The sequence below is a fragment of the Bactrocera tryoni genome, chromosome 5 (assembly GCF_016617805.1).
Source record: "Bactrocera tryoni isolate S06 chromosome 5, CSIRO_BtryS06_freeze2, whole genome shotgun sequence".
NCBI classification, from domain to species: domain Eukaryota; kingdom Metazoa; phylum Arthropoda; class Insecta; order Diptera; family Tephritidae; genus Bactrocera; species Bactrocera tryoni.
Window position 1 is genome coordinate 63,781,457 of NC_052503.1, and position 20,168 is coordinate 63,801,624.

General features: G+C 31.9%; 1 protein-coding gene across 1 annotated transcript in view; it reads right to left on the reverse strand.

Annotated features, from left to right (window-relative positions):
• Window positions 1–20,168, reverse strand: part of LOC120777480 (frizzled-2) — an 86,146-nt gene that overhangs the window by 42,096 nt on the left and 23,882 nt on the right. The window contains exon 2 of the mRNA XM_040108814.1: window positions 6,748–6,832. The gene's annotated coding sequence lies outside the window, so the exon portion shown is untranslated. The remainder of the gene's footprint in view (window positions 1–6,747; window positions 6,833–20,168) is intronic.

Consider the following 20,168-nt stretch of genomic DNA (forward strand, 5'->3'; position numbering starts at 1 on the left):
GAGCTACATAGATTCTCTGTATCATTCTATGAATGACCGGATATATGAAGTTATTACCAACAAAGGAGGAAGTACTCATTACTGAAATTATTATTTCTTTATTTCTAATAAACCAAATAGTTATAGGAACTAAAAATTTAAGTTAAAAAAAAATTTATTTTCTTATAAAAAATTTAAAAGCGTATGTGCGTCTATTCTAATGACCAAGAAAAAGGCACCTTTTTTGAGTTACTTTAAGAAAATGTTTGAAAAACACAATTTTGTTAAGCGTGAATAAATATTTGAATACTATATTTATATTATCATTAATTTATCCATGTTTTTGCATTTCAACTTTTTTTCAATCATCATTAAAATAATAAATATTTAAACAATTGTAATGCAATTAAACGGTTCAGTAAAACCGCTGCCACATTTACTATACCGTTAAAACTGTCATAAAACGTGTCAAAGTTCGTCGTTGACACTATACCGCACTTAAGTACGAAAAAATGGCGGGAAATTGATAAAAATGGGCAACATAAAATAGCAAACAGCCGAGGTTGTGTTGAGAAAGCGGAGAGGGAGTGGGATTTACTGTGTGGCAGCCAATAATAATAAAGCACGAATAGGCGCATAAAAAGGAAATGCAATGACATGAAATAACAATGCCAAAAATACCAATACATAGACAGATAGGCAGCAAATAATTGTGTGAGCGTAGAAACAAGGCGAGTAAAAAGCTATTTGGCAATGGAAAAAACTATTAAAAGTGCATAAAAATGCGGAGAGAGAAGTGAAGAGGCAAACAGTGAGTTACATCTACTATATACATATCTATGTATGTAGGTATACTTATGTACGTTTGCAACCAACAACATGCTTGCCACACAAAAGTTTAATATCTGCGGCGCAACAATTTAATTGCAAATGTAATTGTGTTGCGCAACACAAAAGCAAAGCAAGTTTTTTCTGCTCTTGAGTGCACAATAAGCACGTGAAAATCAATATGCGCTCGAGGCAGGAAATTATTATGGCTCACATACATACATGTATACGCACTCATTGCATGCGCGACGAAATAAATTGCAAGCCTGTGCGCCTATTGATAGGCCGTAAAAATAAGTCTCCACATTCGCTTGGCGTTGCTGAAATGAATTTTTACGCCTACTAAAAGTCAACGCCAAAATAACAGCCGCAATAAACGGTTAGGTGATGAAAAGCAAACAATAGTATAGCAAGCAGCGCATGTGGCAGCAACCTGTAGTTGTGGCAGTCCACTCGAAGTTGCTAAAAGTTGTAAAAATAATATGCTTTGTAGCATTTTTACCTTTAAAGCGCTGTAAAAGTGTGTTCGTGGGCGGTACGAAGTCGTTGACATTTTCTGTCGCATTGCATGTTCTCGAAATGGCACGAATGGATTTTTTATTATTACTTTCTAATGTTGAAGCCTACTTTCAGGAGCACGAAATGCGGCTAGACAATGTCTGTCTACAGTAAATGGGTAAAATTATGCAAGACGTAAATGTTCTGTTGAGATTATGCTTATTGCGCTATTCAATTTACTATTTATTTTAATTTTGGGTTATAAAATAATATTTTTTCTTAAGGAGGAAACTTTTACTTAGGTTATATTAGTAACCTAGAATAAACAATTTTAGTTTTTTGTAATAAATCAACTTAACTATTTTTTACAATTTTTTTGTTTTAAATAAAATTTTGTGTACTTCTTTTAAGTTTTGTTGGTCGACCTTAAATATATTATTTTTAATTTTGGTTTACTTTATTAACTAATTAATTTTTTTCTATTTTTATTTTGATTTTTAATTTTTTATGTCTGATTGTAGAAAATACAAATATAAATATTTTAGTATAATAAAAGGTTTGAAATATTAAGGATAGTATAGTTTTTGATTACAGATGAGATATTTTTAATTTTCTTTTTTTGTCTTAGTAAGCAATTTTTAATAAGCTAATTTATAAGAATAAAATAAAATTATTTTAAAATTAAAAAAAAGATTAGATTATCTTTGTTTTAAGTTTTTTTGTGTTAAATGTGTCATTTTTTTTTTGTGATGTTGAAAAATAATTTCCATTTTTGACTTCTAAACAAACACAAATTTAAGAGAATATAAAGTATTGATACCGTTTTAAAACGCTAAACAGAAAAATAAATTTAATAATTTTAAATATATACGTATATAAGTTAATTCCGAAACAAAAAAAAAATGGTTTCAATATTTTGGTTTTTTAATTTCGAAAGTAAATAACTTCTAATTTTATTAAGTCAGGTATGTCATTATTATTGTGCGGCTCTTCGCTGCTAATATGCCACGCATACCTCATAAATGTCTCTCACACCTTTACTCGAACCTCGAACGTGCCAATTTGTTGTTTTCCAACTGAGACATAAAAATACTATTTATCGTTTTTATCAAAAATATTTCTTTCCACACGAGCACTCTGATGGCCGCCCGCAGCAGCGCAATTGCTCCACATTCCCATTAGAATTTCTTAACATTTCACACAAACTTTGTTCATTAAATTATTTACATACATATAAACGAGATTAAAAATTTATATCAGAATATACTAAATTATAGCGAACTTTTGGGACGCCCCACAGCTGCAGCGAAACAGACAACGCTTTTATGCGTGATATCAGGCATTTGGGTAATGTGCAACGAAAGCAAAGTATGCGCCATTTTTCAATACAAAGTAGCCTATTTTTGAATTTTTCAAATTTCCCAAACAGCAGCACGCCGTCCGGCAGGCACACGTGAAAATAAACAACACACCACCACCCATTGGGACGTTGGGTCATTTGGGGTGATTTGTTGTTGGATGTTTTGTTTTTGTTTAACTCTACGGTAGTTTTCAAGTAATGCCGTGTTGAAATAGTCGCCAGCATGTGGCGTGTGGTAAGTTATGTATGCTAGCTACTCTGCTTAAGGAATTTCGAAATATGCGTTTTTGAACATTCCGCAACGCCTCGTGTATATATATGAGTTAGGATGTAAGCAAAACGTAGGAAAACCCTCCATTGTGCGGCATGATCTACATATGTATGTACATATATGTGTATATGAGTGATATAAAAAATGTTTAGTAGATGACAGATTGAAAGGGTCACAAGTGGCAATTGTTAAGGTGTACAACAATACTGTAGAGAGCCTGAGTGGCATTAAGGGCGATATTATTATACAGATATATGTAGAATATATATTATATATTTGAGTGTAGAGTTCCGACTAAATATCCCAGCATATCTTTGGTAAACGTTCTTAGAATGCAAGTATTCCTCATGGAGTTGAGAGACTCAAAAATTAAGAAAATTCTATTGAAATAGTATGTTAAAATATACATTTTTTGGGAAACAAATTTTAAAAGAACATTTTGGCATCTAAAAAAATTTTCCTCGAGGGAATTTTTCATAATTAGTTAGAAATAAATTCGTTATGCTTTATGTTTGGTTACAGAGTTAAAACTTTTTGTACTGAAGAATTTCGGGAGAAGAATGCAGTGGGTCAGAGAGGAGACGATAGAATGAGGTGATCCAAGTCGCGGTGATTTCACTAAAGGCCTAGGGCCAGACAGTCCATACCTATCTCCCTAACTATTAAACTGAAATCTTACCAAATAAAAATTTGAGAGAGATTTAAATTTTAGCTGCCAAAAGCTTCGATCTAAACCTTTGTCCTAAATGTAGCTAAACACTTTTGAAATTAGTTACTTCTATTTTAAGAAAATATGAATTTACTAGTGTTACCTCAAAATTTTAAACTTGTTTTCAATCTATAAAAATTTTTTAGCAAATCAGTTATTTTGAGAACATATGATGAAAATGGCGTCATTTATAGAAATACAACCATATCCAGCATTAAAGGTGTAAGTCCAAAAGAAAATTGTTTAGAAGTCTTAAAATACAGCCAAAAATTATCAACTAATGAAGCCTTCAATAGCTAAAAAACATTCGTTAAAACCACACCACTCGAGGAAGGCAATCGTAGATTTTAAAATAACCACTTATACCGCCATATACTTTGTTTTCTCTTAAATACAAATTTTGCCAACTAAAAAAATTGTAGATCATAAAAATTGACACCGAGGAAAATATTTCAACTTTAAATCTGCTCAAGTAAAACATTTCCGCTGTAGAAGAACCATTAACGAATACATCATTCCAGCTCTAACAAACCCTCTTTCTGTTGATATTTTAACGAATTATGAAAAAAGAGTTCTGTTAAAGAGCCATTTAGTTCTGACAAGAGCTCTTCGAAATCTAACTACCCACAAAAGCTAAGTTTTATTTAATTTATTTCGCGCATTCATACCAAAATCGCATTATATTTTATTTTGAAATGCATTTAATAGTTTGTATCGTCGAAAATTTAAATTCATATGAATTTACATGTCGTGCGGTCTTATCTCAACACAGGCAATCAGACATAGCACAAACACTAAACAAGAAGAAGCCGCACTCAAGCGGCGAAGACACCGACACACCGGTCGGGACTGAGGCAGGTGAGGGGTGAAGCATAAAGATGCTAACTAGACTTAAACGAGCGTGCAGCAGACAAACAGACAAACACTTGAAAGTCGCCCCAGCATGTTGCATGCGAGCAAAACTAAGGCAACATAAAATTTACGAGCGCACAACGAGAATGAAGAAAGAAAGAAAGAAGCCTCAAAACTATGGTATGGCACTATGAGTATGATGTTGTATGCTGGAGAATAAAAGGCTAAACAAGATTGAAGATTGAAGAGATGAGCTGAGCAACCAGGCAATGTGCAATGGCAATTGGAATGAGAGTAGGCAGTCGGCAGCAGACAGCAGGTATGGCTGAGCGAACCGGTAACCGGCGAAGCTATAAACAAAGTTGAAGTACATACATATGTATGTATCTGGGTAGCATAAAAGAGCCAGCAAGCAATAAGAGTGGCAAGAAGAAAAGACCTTGAACAAAAACTAGCAGAATAAGAATGAGCAGACAACTTGGCTAACACAGCTGCAAGTCGTGTCAACGGTGTTGAGGATGCTGTGTGCAAACGCAAACTAACTAGCAGGGTAAAAAATACACGCTGTTGGTTGTAGAGTCAGGGAAGTTGCAGTAGCACGTTGCAAAAGCTGGCAGGAAGAACGGGCGATCCGTTTTTTGAAGAAAGAAGTCAACAGCTCGTTAAAGTTAAAGTGCTGAAGCGCAACGAGTACTAAAGTGTTGAGTTGGCTGGATGCTAGCTTGCAAGGTTATGCAATGCTGCAGACTTGGTGAGCTAGGTGATAACGTGTGAGCAGACAACACAGCGGAGAGTAGCTTGTGGCAAGCAGGTAGTCAAAATGTGGCTTGTCTTGGGCTAAAAGGGGAACTACAATTGCGTTTTGAAAAGGGTGGTTAGGGGGTAGTGGCGTCGTAAAAAGGGGAGGTATGCAAATGAGTATGTTGAGAAAATAAAGAAAATAAATAAAATGTTGCAAGAACCCAAAGCAGAGGAAATGAAATGTGGCAGAGAAATAAATTTTAAAGAAAAGGAGCAAATTGTATAAGAATATAGGAAAATAAATTGTGCAAAAAAAAAAATTTTACAAGAAATAAAATTAAAAAATTATATAAGCAACTATAAAAGTTTCAGAACTGCAAAAAATAAAATTGCATAAAGATTCCCTTGCAACAAGCAGACGAAAATAAAAATTTAAAGCATCAAAGTGAGCGACGACTTGAACTTGAGACTGCCGAAAGTCAAAGCAAAGTGTTAACAATGGGCAACAAGTCGCTTGTCGGCAACAACAACAGCAACAACACATAAATATACCGTTTGATTTTTGCTGGCAATTCAGCAGATTTGCAAAAGAGCTGTCATGGCAAGGAGAGTAGAAATGCAAAATAGCAACACTTATTTGCAGTAAAATAGGCAAACAGCTTATAAGTTAGCTTACAAGCAGCTCGAGCTGTAAGTGGAGCTGGTTGAATAAACTGTGAGCATATATAAATTTATTCCACAGGCATATGTAGTACAGCATATATTGCATTATCGCCGCTGGACCAAACTCGAAAGCGATATGATGCCCATTGCGGTTGAGTTGCTGATGAGTGGATCACTTTGACTGCCGTGCTGTCTGGAATTGAGAAATTGGATTTCCCAAACACACACACAGCGACCATATTAGGTGTTATGCAGGGTCAAAAGAGTGGACAGCACAGTGCAGGCTTTTTTATGTGCCGCTGAAAGCCAAGCACACAATAAAAATTTATATATGCAGTGATGTATTTGGCATTAAACTTGAAATTGCATGTGGCAATGGGAATGGAATTGCATTTTTCAGACACACGGCACACACTGCGCTGCTTCTTCTATCCACTGGCTGTCTGTCTCGAGTATTGTAAATGAGCCATTATGGCTTTAATGCGCACTGCAGTGAACTTCAAAAGATATATTGACGTGTAAATGATACTTGGGCATGTACTCGTGTGAGCACTTTTTACCTTCTCTCTACCATCACCTATGTGTATATGTATGTCTGCTACACCTCGGGCTCTGTGTATAATTGAATTCGTTCTGACCAGTTAAGTTGAAATGTGTTAAATTCGCATTTAAATGTTATTTATATGCAGCACTACAACATCACAAGCGTTTTGTGGCCACTTTTTTGTTGCCAGTTTAAACTGTTCCCTCTCTCTTAAGCGGTGTTAGTTTATTGTCAAGTTGGCTTGTTAATTGTTTCGTTAATGGAATTTGTAAGGATTTTTCTATACAAATATGAAAACTTACCATTTTCAATTCCATTTTGCCGTTGTTGAAAGTTTAATTACTTTGCGGCATTTGCGTTTGATAAATTAAGTAGAAATTTGCGGATCTGTAATGAGAAGAGTCATGAAGAAAAATAATTCTTTAGTAGCTCATAGTGCCAAAAATAAAAAAATAAGACTACAGTCATAATATTTATGTTGTAAAAAAATTAAGTTAAGCAATTATAAACTCGAGTTTACGAAACTCCGAGTTTAATGCAAAACATTTTTTTTCACGCATTTTTTTTTATAAAATCGAGTTATGTGTTAAAAAAATTAAGCTAAAAAATATAAACTCGAGTTTAAGGAACTCCGATCTCAATCCGAACCTTTTTTGACAATTTTATATAAAAGTCAGGTTAAAAAAACTTCGAGTTTAATTTAAAACTGTTTCTTTTGCCATTATTTGTTGTAGTGAGAAAAAATTTAGGGCAAAAATTAAAAACACTAGAGTTTCACAAGCTCCAGAATTTGAAAAATTCCTCTTTCTCTTTTCATAACTTTTTTTTTAAATAAGTTTTTAAATAAGTATTTCTCCTAGTGGTCTACGGTCTAAATATTTATCCTGAGAAAAAAAATAAGTTCAAAAGTTACAAACTCGAGTTTAGGGAACTCCGAGTTTATTGCAAAACTTTTTCTTTTGGGACAATTTTTTTATAAAATAGAGACATATTTCTCTTAAAACTTCATAAATTCGAATTATTAGTAAAAAAAATTATAAACTCGAGTTCAAGGAACTTCGATATTAATCAAAAACTTCTTTTGACCATTTTTAATATAAATCTAAGGTTTAAGAAACTCCAAGTTTAATTCAAAAATGTTTTTTTTATACACAAAATTTAAATTAAAGAGAAAAATATTAAATCGAAAATTTAGAAATTGGGGTTTAACATGCTCCAGAGTTTGAAAAACTACGTGCTTAATATACTCTGCACAACTTTTTTTTTAAGAAAAACTCCCGGGTTTAATCAAAATGTTTTCTTTTTCTAAAGTTTTTTTGAAAAAAGAGTTAATATATCTCTATCAACATGTGGCGTCATAATGACAAGTTTAATATTTTGGGTTTGTAACTAATTAGTAACTGTTTCCAATGAGGTGTTTATGAAATTGTGAGTTTAATAACAATTTTTCACTAACTTTAATGCAAAAAGTGCTTGTAACATAAACACAAGTTTAAGGAGATTTAAAATACGTGTTTAAGAAAATCTGAGTTTGACGTAATATTTCTCTACTGCTTTTATTGAAAGCCGCATAAACATAATAATGGTGTTTTTATCTCAAACTCAAGACTAACGCTTCGTGATTATGGAATTAAAATCAAACTTTTCTCATTGTATTGTTTATGAAACCGTGACTAGCTGTTTTCCCTTAAACCCCATTTTATTGCTTTTGAAGTCAATTGATTGCAGCCATCGGAGAGTTTAAAAAATCATGAGTTCAATGAGAACTTGTATTACTTTTTTTTAGAAATTTGTCTACCATATTTTATGATCATAATATCTACAAACCATACTCACTATGTGTTTAAGAAACTCTGTGTTTAATTCCTAATGTTTTGGCAAACATTCCTTGAAAACGACTTATACCTTTACAGAGCATGATAAACTCGAAGTTTGTGAGTAGTGTTTATAGCCAAGCACCAAATTGAACATTAAACGCGAGTTAGTGGCAATTAAGCAAAATTTTCAACAAAAAAGTTTTTCAGCTCTGACTCACTCATATTTATGTGGAACACTATTTCAATAATTGCGCACCCTCACCAGACACCACAAATACACTTACAACGGCCCCTATTCCTTTTATGTATGTATGTATGCATGTACATCTACACCAACATTTACTTAACTCACTCAATTAATTTGCATAAATATTTGCATTTACATAAATTATTAATTAAACACGAAAAGTAATCAACTCAAGTGAATTACTTACAAGAACAACAGAAAATATGCGTAAATAAAATTGCCAAGGGAAAATAATAAAATGTAGTATTAATACAAGCAACAACAACGACGGTAAGCGTTGAGACAATAAATTTCAAGAAGTGTCCACAATTAAAGCGTGGAGATAAGCAAAATGACATGAAAAAGGCAAACAAGTGAATCAGTTGAATGAGAAGATGACGAAGCGGCTGAAGGCTAGGGGTAGCAGGTGTATGGTGTATGGTGAGGAGTTAAAGCGCTACAAAGCTTGGCTGCGCACGTTGGATTGTAGACTTAAGTAGAGCCATATTAAAATTATGAATTTTTAATTATGCGCGTAAACAAAGGGTTACAAACACATACATATGTATCTATTTGCACGAGTGTATAGTCGATGTGTTTGCACATAAGCCGTTATAGTATTTATGAAAAATTGAAAATGAAAAACAAATGCCGCTGACAAAAAATAAACGTGTAGATAAGCAAAAGCGTCACGGCATAATGGCGGTACTGCGAGACAAGTGCTTTTCCATTTTTTTTGCTGCCACGCGTCAGCGCAGAGCGGAGGCTGTTCTGGGTAGAGCAAACTAGGCGCCAAATTGTGGCAGTGTTGGTGTGTGTTAGTGCTACAAGCAGCCCAGTGGAACGAATGTAAGGTTTTCATAAACTCGAGTTTAGAAAACGTAGAGTTTAACTAAAATTTTTTCGTAAAATTGGTAACACATACATATCTTTATATGTATATATAAATTTTCTGACCGTGTGTTTGTAATTGAACTGCTTCTAAACGGCTGGACCGATTTTGATGAAATTTTTTGTGTGTGTTCAAGGAGATTCGAGGATGGTTTAAATTTACAATTTGGTCCACTGGAAAATGTTTTTTACGTTTTTGGAATGTTTTATATTGGATCCAATAGATTGCGCTACCATCGCAGTATCCAATATTCAAACCTTAAATTGGCGTAGACGTGCAATAAACAAAACGATGCCAAAGTAAAAGGCGACATCTGTAGATAAGTTTTCATAAAGTGGACAGAGTTGTTCCTCCTTAAGTAATAAATTGGGTGATTCAATACATCTATGGGCAGCTATAACATTTTTTTCATACCTGCTAACTATTGGATGTGGTATCTTGATAGGCAATTTAAAATTGCAAAATATCTGGCATAAAAAAATAGCGGCAGAACTGAAGTTTTTACAGAAATCTGTTCGAAGCATTGCACAGAGCAATGCAATATTTAAACAGGAAGGATGAAATACATATATGCGCACAATTTCAAACTGATGCTTTCCGAAAAATAATAAAATTGCTAAATATTGGGCATGGTAGAATATAACTGCAATCAAATACACAGTGCAACGAATTAAAACTGGCTCATTTATCATTCGATGAATAATATACCACGGGCATCCCAAAAAACTGATGCCATAATCTTGCCAGCCGATTTTTTTGTCTTTCCACGTTCGAGAACCGTTTCTTAATATGTAGTCCACTAGGCTGACAATCGATTGCACTCGATTGATTCCACTGATGCACAGCCCAAATTCAATAGTATTTTTACCACAAAAAGCAATTCTTTCTTAACGCACGAAATGCTTTTTGATTCATTTTTTTGCAAACTAACACAAGTTGCTTCACCAAAAATGCTATTATTCCTTAACTAATACTTACAATCTAACTAATAGAAATCATATGGATGGTATTTGTAGTACTACCTATGTATCAGCCACAGTAAAACATGGGCGGGTCCTCTAGTGTACATATATAAATATAGCAGATTCATCGCAAACACGAGTTTAATTTATAACTCGCGTTTCAGAAAAACCTAGTTTATTCAAAAAATTGTTGTTGTTAAATCGTGCAATACCGTATTTCGAGTTTTTACAACTCTACTAGCACAAAAATATGTAACTTCTATATTTTTAATAAATAACTCGAGTTAAAAAAACTGAGTTTAATTGTTAATTTTTAGCAAATGTTGCTGTGAAAGAAAGGCATTGCTCTCTTCTAATACAATTTGTATTCGCTGGGTTTCTATATTACGCTGTCACTTTGTAAAGAAATTATACAAGTGGACAACGGCGCTTACGATGAATTGTGCATAAACTATATTTAAACTACTTGTCAGCATGCGGGAGGCTATTGTCGCCGACTTGCTTTGTTTGATTAATTTAGCGGCGTGTAAAATGAAACAAAAGTATTAAAAAGTAGAGGAAAAATAAATTTAATAATAAGTGTAGGCGGCATATGCGTCTGTATTTATAGCAAAAGTATGAGCAAAGACAGTGAGGTAAAGTAAATAGTTGCGCGCAATGTAAATATTCAAGAGCAGGTGCTTCAACTTAGAAGGTGAATGGAATAAACGTACTGTTGTCTAAGTTGAAGCACTAAAGTTAAGTGCATGTGACAATAATTTGTACCATAAAAGAAGTTTGTAAATTATTTTTTTTTAAATTTTCTTAACGAAGCAAACTTGGCGCAGAACTGATGAAAGAAAGTTGTAAAACTTGTTGGTAAATAAGCATGCTGTGAAGGTGCCAACTAACTGTAAATATTTTCAAAGCAGTTGTGCGAGAGAAGTTGACGCGGCAAATAAGGTGACATAAGGAAGTCTATAGAGTTAAAGAGACAAAGGAAAGGAAATAACGCTATTAAAAGGAGCGCATTCAACTTTTCATAGTATGACAGATTGGAAAAATAAAGATGACAGTTGTTAATAAATAAAAATGCGAGTTGTCAATAAATAGGAAATGAGGCGAAATTGACATATTTTATGACGCTACTGTTGAGCAAAGAACTTGTTTAACCAACAACTGTAAAACGCTAAATAGCTAGTTATAAAATAATATACGTACATATTTATATTTTCAATATGCTTAGCTGAAACACATTGCGCCAGAAAATTTCAAAGAATATAATAAATATTGCACAGGAAAATTTCCAAAATGTTCTGAGAGATAATTCTCTTTTAATATTTTTGGCTTTATTTATTTCTAAAATTTTCTAATGATGTCACTTTATTGCTATTTTACAGGCATACGGCTTAGCTAGTAGATGTCTTTATGAATTTATAACTTATCTCTTATGACTAGTGATGTGCGATTGTTTATTGTATGTCTAAATTGGCCTGTCATTTCAGCAACAATGGTGACACACATTAAGATATGTTTTGTTAAGATTTAATTAACTATTTGATTGACAGCACTTGTGAGCGACTTTGAGATTCGGTCTAGAGTTGCCAATTAGTTATATATTTATATATAATCGGTGTATTTATAATTTGACTTATTTTAGCAGTCAGTCTTCTAAAAAAAGGAAAGTGAATTTATAATATATATATTTTTGAACATGAATATCATATCATCACTGAACTGAAATCTAAAATATTAATTTGCACATGGCAACTCTGTGACTAAACATTTCATTTTCTGCTTGTCTTTTCCAAAAATAAAAAAAATAATAGTTAAACAGTCTGATAAGCCGAATCACACAACTACTGCTGTAAGTATGTTTGATGTCGAGGCAGAAAAGTTTGATTTCCTACAAAGCAAAGAACAAGCACGAAATAGAGTTGTCTTTCGGCAACGCTTTGATCTTTTCACTTTTTATTATCTTTGCTTATTTGTAAAAGTTTTTGAGGGACAGTTATGAGCATAAAGAAAGAAAAGAGTTAGTATAGCTGTTTGAGGGAATGTATTACAATCACAGAGATACATGACGGGTACCGGAAAGACACAGTATGTATGGGTCTCTGATGCTGTGGATTTTTGGATTTATTTAATTTTGTTGGAAGATTAATTTAAGTGTTTGCTTAATGTTATCAGCAGGTAAATATTTATGGAACGTAAAAAAATACATAAAAAATTAGCAATTTAAAATATATTAAAAAAAAACTTAAAATTAATGAATAAACAATTAAAAATAATAATAATAATTTAAATAAAAAATGTTGTGAAAAAAGAGATAAACAAAAACAATAATTTAAATTAAAAAATTTTTACTAAAATTGTAAATTTTTGAAAACAAAAACTAAAAATTATAATAATAATTTGAATATAAAAATGTTTTGAAAAAAGAGAGAAACAAAAAATTTTATGAAAAAAATTTAAAATTATAAAAACAAATAATTTAAATTAAAAAAATTTAAAAATTTACTAAAATTGTAAATTATTGAAAACAAAAAATAAAAACATAAATAATAATTTAAATATAAAATTGTTCTAAAAAACAAAAAATTAAAAAATTTTACGAAAAAAAGTTAAAAATTGTAAAAAAAAATTATTTGAGTTAAAAAATTGACTAAAATTGTAAACAAATGAAAACTAAAATAAAAAAAAATTACAATTTAAATATGAAATGTTCGAAAATAGCTAACTAAAAAATTTTACGAAAATGTTTAAAATTATAAAAGAAATTATTTAATTAAAAAAATTTTCGTAAAATAATAAATTATTGAAAACAATAATTAATAATTATAACAACAATTATTCAATAAAATGTTTCGAAAAAAGTTTAAAACTATAAACATAAATAATTTAAATTAAACATTTTTACTTGAATTGTAAATTAATGAAAACTAAAATAAAAAAAAATAATTATAATTTAAATATAAAACGTTCGAAAAAATAGCTAATTAAAAAATTTCACGAAAAAATTTAAAATTATAAAAGATGTAATTTAAATTAAAACATTTTCGTAAAATAATAAATTATTGAAAACAATAATTAATAATAATAACAACAATTATACAATGAAATGTTTCGAAAAAAGTTTAAAACTATAAACATAAATAATTTAAATTAAACATTTTTACTAGAATTGTAAATTATTGAAAACAACAATTAAAAAATAATAATAATTTTATTATAAATATGTTCTAAAATAATTAAAAATAAAATAAGTTAGTAAAAAATAGAAAAAAAATGAATTTACGTTTTCAATTTATTTTAGTATTTCCTTTTTATTATAATTTTTTATTTAAAATTAATTTAAACAAAAATGTACATAAAAATATTCTAAAAATATCTCATATTATTAATCAATTGTATACTCTTCTCTTAGTTTAAGCAAATTGTTAAATATAAATTTTCAATAAACTTTAAAATTTAAAATTCCCAGTAAATCATGCTTAAGGTTTGAAGTGACTTTTGAAGCGAGGTGCGACCAGTACTCAACATTCTTAAGGCTTGACATCACTTTCACGAGCAAACAATTGAACAGTCGAAGGCGATTTTTTTCAAAGGCAAAAGATAAATAAAAAAGTAAACAAAAAAAAAATTAAAAAGTTTTAAACTTGCAACTTCTTAATTCTTTCCTCTAAAAATTCTCACTCCCTGCATGTGGCATATTGAAACATTATTTTGATTTATATGTGGCACACATTGACTGGGTGTGTGCGCGCTTGTTATGCGAAGTCAATGCAAATTAATTAGCAAATATTTTCAGACTCCCATAAAACCGCAACAGCAACAACAAACTAAGCGACTTCATAAAACAGATGAATTCGAAGAATTTTGTATTTATTTATTTATATTTTGGCTTTCGCACAGCAAATAAAAGTCACAACAAATGCTATTTATGCGGAAAAAAGTGACTAGCATACAATTTATGTTCGGGGAATTCCAGGAAAGCCATAAGAACAAGTGATAAAACAGACGAAAAAATAATACAAAATAATAAAAAAGTGGAAATTACAAACGCTAAACAAAGCAACAAAACATCAAACGCAAAAAGTTGAGCTAATTTATGTTTAAATCGATGCTTTTACTTAATAGAAGTCGAATGATTGGCAATAAAAAATCCAAAACGCTTTGATATTAACCAAGCGCTATACTTGTATATACAAGTACAAGCGTATTTCCTGTGTAGATAAATATGCCCAGCTATTGTACATACTTGCTTATACATATATTTTTATTTAAATGTGACTATAAATCTACGTCAATAAAATCAAATGAAATATATTTGAAACGCAATAATGTAAGAACAATAAATATTATAATCGTGTACAAGGAACTTAGAAATAAAAAGCTCGTTAGCTGATTACCGACGGAACGAAGTATAAAGCGATAAAATATTGCGAGGGCTCGAGAAAAGATCGCTAAATATATTTTCCATATTCGAAGAATGTGAGCGAAACTTTTTTCTCAAGATAGTTTCCATTTTTATTATTATTTTTTTACTATTATTATTATTGTTATTATTATTTATATTTTGAAGATGAATATTATTTCGAAAAAATCAAGTATTAACAATTAATACATATATAATTTTTTGGTTTAAAACGACCGCAACTAAATTTTACATAAAATATTATTTATGATAATTTTAACACTCCAAATGCACCAAAAGTATTTTTTTTTTTTGAGTTAAAGAAACTTTAGAAATTTTGTCGTGTTTTAGAAATATTTCCAAAAATAAATTTGTAGAGACAATAAAATATTCAAATACTTTTATTTCTTGATATATGTATGTATATCAATTTAATAATTACTTTAATTTGAATAATTTAATGAGAAATAATTTCAAGCACAATTTTAACACTCCAGTGGCCATAAAACTCTAAAATTCACTTTTGTTTTCAAAATAATGGTTAAATTTTTTTAGAAGGACTTAGATAAGCTTGAAGTAAATGTAGAAATATGTAAGTACATATAACAGTTAAAATATTGCAATGTTTGAGAGACAAATCTGGAGGATTTGATATTTTACAATACATTTTTAGCTGTGCCATAGTGTGTTGCCATCAGATTTGCTCCTTAAGCTCACAACCCTTAATGGGTCTCGTGCTACACAAAAAATTACAGATATGTATTTTGTTGGCGAAAACTGTTTTTTATTTTTCTAAGCGAAGCGCTTTATAACTTTAACAGACGGCAGCGTTAATCCGGATTAACTGCGCACTTAATCAGATCTAAAACTGTAGGTAACAGGCGGCAGCTATGTGAGTTTTAAACTCTCGTAAACAGCTCATTGTCCTTTTTATAATATTTTCAATGAAAATGGATATAAGATAAACATTGCGGTTGTTAGCTGACCAATTTTTACAAAACCATTTTTTATTACAAAAACATATCAACACGTTATTTTTAAAACGGCAACATAACATAACATCAACTTCTTGAAAGTTTACTGAGAGTGCGATAAACAAATGTCAGTGTTGCGCGTCTTTCATTCACAATAGATTAAAGTTGGCCTTTTTAACAATGTTGCCAACGAAAAATTAGCTAACTCCCTGAAATTTTGAGTATTAAATGAGAGTTAGCAACGAAATTATCTTCATTAACTCCTGAATTAATCAGGAATTATGCAGTTAATCCGGTTAAATGGGAGTTAGCAACGAAATTATCTTCATTAACTCCTGAATTAATCAGGATTTATGCAGTCAATCCGGATTAACGCTGCCGTCAATGCTATTAATTAACAATATTTTATAAACCTGTTGAGAATTTGAACAATGAAATTAATTAATCGTGCTGTTTTCAGCAAACGAATTGTATTACAGTTGAGAAGTGGAACTAAAAGAGATTTTATGGCTCATTATAAAGCTTTAACTAAATAATAGATTAATTGTTGAGAGTTTTTTTCTGAACTGAATTAATTACTCCAAGTACCGAACATATATTAGAGATTTGTTCATACATAAGTATGTAGAATAATTTCTTACTAATAAAACTATAAAAAATATTGCGATAAGCAGAGCGGGCCAAAAATAAGAGATTGTAAGTGATTTTTGTACCCAATTTTTATAAACCTTGCCATAAATTATTTACGACTTATCGGAAACCGCAAATTAAGCATAAATAAATTTGAAACAATATTTGGAAGAAATAAGAAAACGAGCGATGAGTGTATGCTGCTGGCAAGCGCTCAAAGCCGACAGGAATCCATTGAACAGTGCGCATTTTGTTGTTTAAACGAAGGTAGGGAAATTAAAAATACGGCAAACACACGACAAAATAATAATTAATTTTATGCTATTACATTTTTTTCATATTTTTGGCATATGTACATATGTATTTATACTCATAAAACGTTCGAGACGACATGTGAATTTATCGAAGATTTATTGCAAATAGCCGTGGGCTGTTGGCGTTACTTATGAATGCCGCAGGAGGTAACCGAAATTGGCAGCGCCAACTAAATAGCTGCATATACTATATATGTAAGTGTGCGTGAGTTTTTATATAAAAATAATAAAATTTGTTTGCATTGGCTTGTCGCACGACGATCAATTTCAAATGTTTAATTTATGAGTGTTGCAAATTTATGAGCTTTCTGACTATAGGAGCGAGCTATGTGCGCGCAAAAGCACACAGAAGACAGCTAAACGAACAGCAATGAGGCATCTGCCGACTACGCGGAGTTTCTTCTCATGTGCTTTAGCAGATAAGACGGCGAGCAAACGGTAAGCAAGTGCAGGCTGGCTGCTTGACAGACGAATTCGATGATTGTTTTTAATTTTTATTTATATCATTTTAGTTTCCTGTTGCTGTTTTAACTATTATACCCTGAACAGGGTATATTAAGTTTGGCACGAAGTTTGTAGCAACCAGAAGGAAATGTTGGAAATGATCAGCGTGACGAGCTGAGTCGAATTAGTCATGTTTGTCTGTCGGTCCGTCCGTATATATGCGAACTAGTCTTTCAGTTTTAGAGATACCGTTCGATTTTCATCAAGAAGCTGAGCATTTGTCGCAAACGCTGATATACATATATAGATATATACATACAGCTCCCATCTGATTAACCGTTAAAATCAAGTTCTTATATGGACAACTTTTATATTTGACAAGATATCTTCACGAAATTTCTCCAAGCGTATTGTTACGGCAACGCTAAAATTGTTCGGATTGGACTACTATAGCATATACATATGTATGTATGTATGGATATAGTATGTAGCTGCCACACAAACTGTCCGATAAAAGTCAAAATGGAGATCTTTTTATTTTATAAAAAATACACCTGTGTAGGGTATTATACAGCCGAAGTTGTTCTCTCTTGATTTTCGTTTGTTTGTTGTTATTTTAATTTTTTTTATTTCGTAATTTTGTTGCAATTGTGTCTCCCTTGTGATGCGTATGCAATTTCTTGCCTCATTTAAATGCGACAGACAGCGACGGCCGGCGCGGCAACCGCCAACGAACGCCACGAATTTAATGAATATGTATGGGCGCGCGGCGCATAAATTTTATATCTGCGAATTACAAAAATTGAAATTCAAAAGAATTTCGCTGTGAAATGGCAACACAGCAGCAACAAAAACAACAAAAAGGCGATATGTTGACGAGCAGCAGCCAAGAGCAATCAGGCCGGCGGTCAGCTCCAATTGCAGTTGCTTGCCCCGCTGCTGCTGCTGCTGTTGCTGCTGCGCACATTGTGTGTGCGCGCCCCGGGAGGAAGTAGGACGTGCAAGGCGTAAAACAAACAGAAATTAATTATGTTTCAATACGAGGCTTGTATGTGGCCTCTTCTTCTGCACGCGCTGTTAGGTGCGGCGCGTACACAAATACACACACAGTTGTTTATAAAGAAAATAAATACATGGCTGCTTGTTTGTTTTATACGCTATTGTTGGCTTTTGCTGTTGTTGTAGCTGGTGCTGCTACATAGCTAGCGGCTGCTTGAGGAAGATGCGGCGGCAAGCATGTTAGTTAGCTGCTTGTGGCACGCACTTGTTATTCTTGTTGTTGCTGCGTTAAAGAGGTAAGCTGCGGAAAATAACAAATGCCAACAACTCCAAAATTACTGAAGTTCTTATGCGCTGTTGTTATTGTTGGCCACATGCTGCTGTAAGCTCAGAGAAGTCGCACATAAAATACAAAAACAACAAAGATTGAAAATTACACAGAGTCAAAAGTGAGTGAAAGGAAATGTTATGCAGAGAGAGCGCGACAAGCCTATAATCAAATATGCATAGAGAACTCGACAAACTGCACAACAAAAACACAAAAAATTAACTAAAGAACAAAACACCAAAAAAGTAACGAAAAGGCATGTGCTTGTTAACGCAACAACAAGAAAAACTAAAAAAATGCTACACTGCCTTCAGTTGGGATCAATGCTTTTGTTGTTGTTGTTGTTTCCAGTAAATGCAAAACACATGCAACATACGGCAAAATATACACTGCCTCACTTTTTGTTGTTGCTGCAGCATAAAGTAGCCAGCAGATAATTTTACAACTTGAAGCACTGACTTGTTGCGGGTAGATACTCAGGCATGTGTATGTATATACATATGTATATATATGTATATATGTACATACATATATATATGTATGTATATATGCAAATCTGTATGTAGCTTTTTATGTAAGTTTGTATGTTTGTCTGTATGCCCATCTGCATACTTTGTACACTCCTTTTGCTATTTCGGTGGAGCTTGGTAGATCGGTCTTTTTCGTAATTGAAATTCTCTACAATTTTGTTGCGGTTAATTTAAATTGTGCAACATCGACGTGTGCGAAAGAGTGCTTCAGAAAAGTTGGTGGTCCTAAAATTGTCGATTTTTTCAATGAAGTACATTTTTAAGTGCATGTGAGTCACCCTATAGTTTCAGCAAAATCTAAAAACTTGTCACCAAGGGTGTAAAACGGTATACGGTTCGAAAAACATTAATTCTCGATTATTAAATGTGCAAATGTTGCCGAAAACTAGCAATAAGCTAGCACTAAACTTCAGAGAGGAATCGAAAAATGTTATAAAACAGTCAATCCATACATTTTATTGGTCTATGAGAGAGAGAGCCACTCTAAAGTGAATTCATTAAAATAATACAGTTGTCGCTTTCTTCTACTATACTCATAACTAATATTTTTCAGTTGGCAGAATTTCTTTGATATTTAGAAATCCCTAAGCTTAAGAAATTAAGGGGGTACTCTGATGTGAACGCATACATTTTACCACTTTTTAGGCAAATTTTTTTTTAAGCGACAACAAAATTCAATCATTTTAATTTTTAATATATTTTTATTTGTATTTTGAAATGTCCAAAAATTTTGTTTTTTTTTGTTTTTTATATTTTTAATATTTTTTTTTTAAATCAAAGTACATAGTCCCAAACAAAAAAAAGTAGTTCACTGGTCATGGTGCGGCTGTTCATGTTGTCTGAAATAAAAAAAATCGAATGAATTATTATTCAGTAGCTCTGCGGCTATCGTCCCTACCAAATGTAATCAATTTCATTAAAAAAAAAATGTCGAACTTCAAAAAAAATCACGAAAATCTTGTTTTTTTCATTAAAAATCGTTTTAAAAAAATATGAAAATATTTTCGAAAATAAACAATTCTCGTAGGGACGATAACTATAAATGAGTAGAAGAACGTATGTAAATTTTAAAGCAATCGGTTTGAATACTCTGTTTTTAGGACCATGACAGTTTCAGAAAATGATGATTCGAGAAAAATGCAGACTTGTCATGGCGCCTGGTAGACAGCCGCTTACGACACGTCGGCGACTATGAGCTGTAACTTATCAAA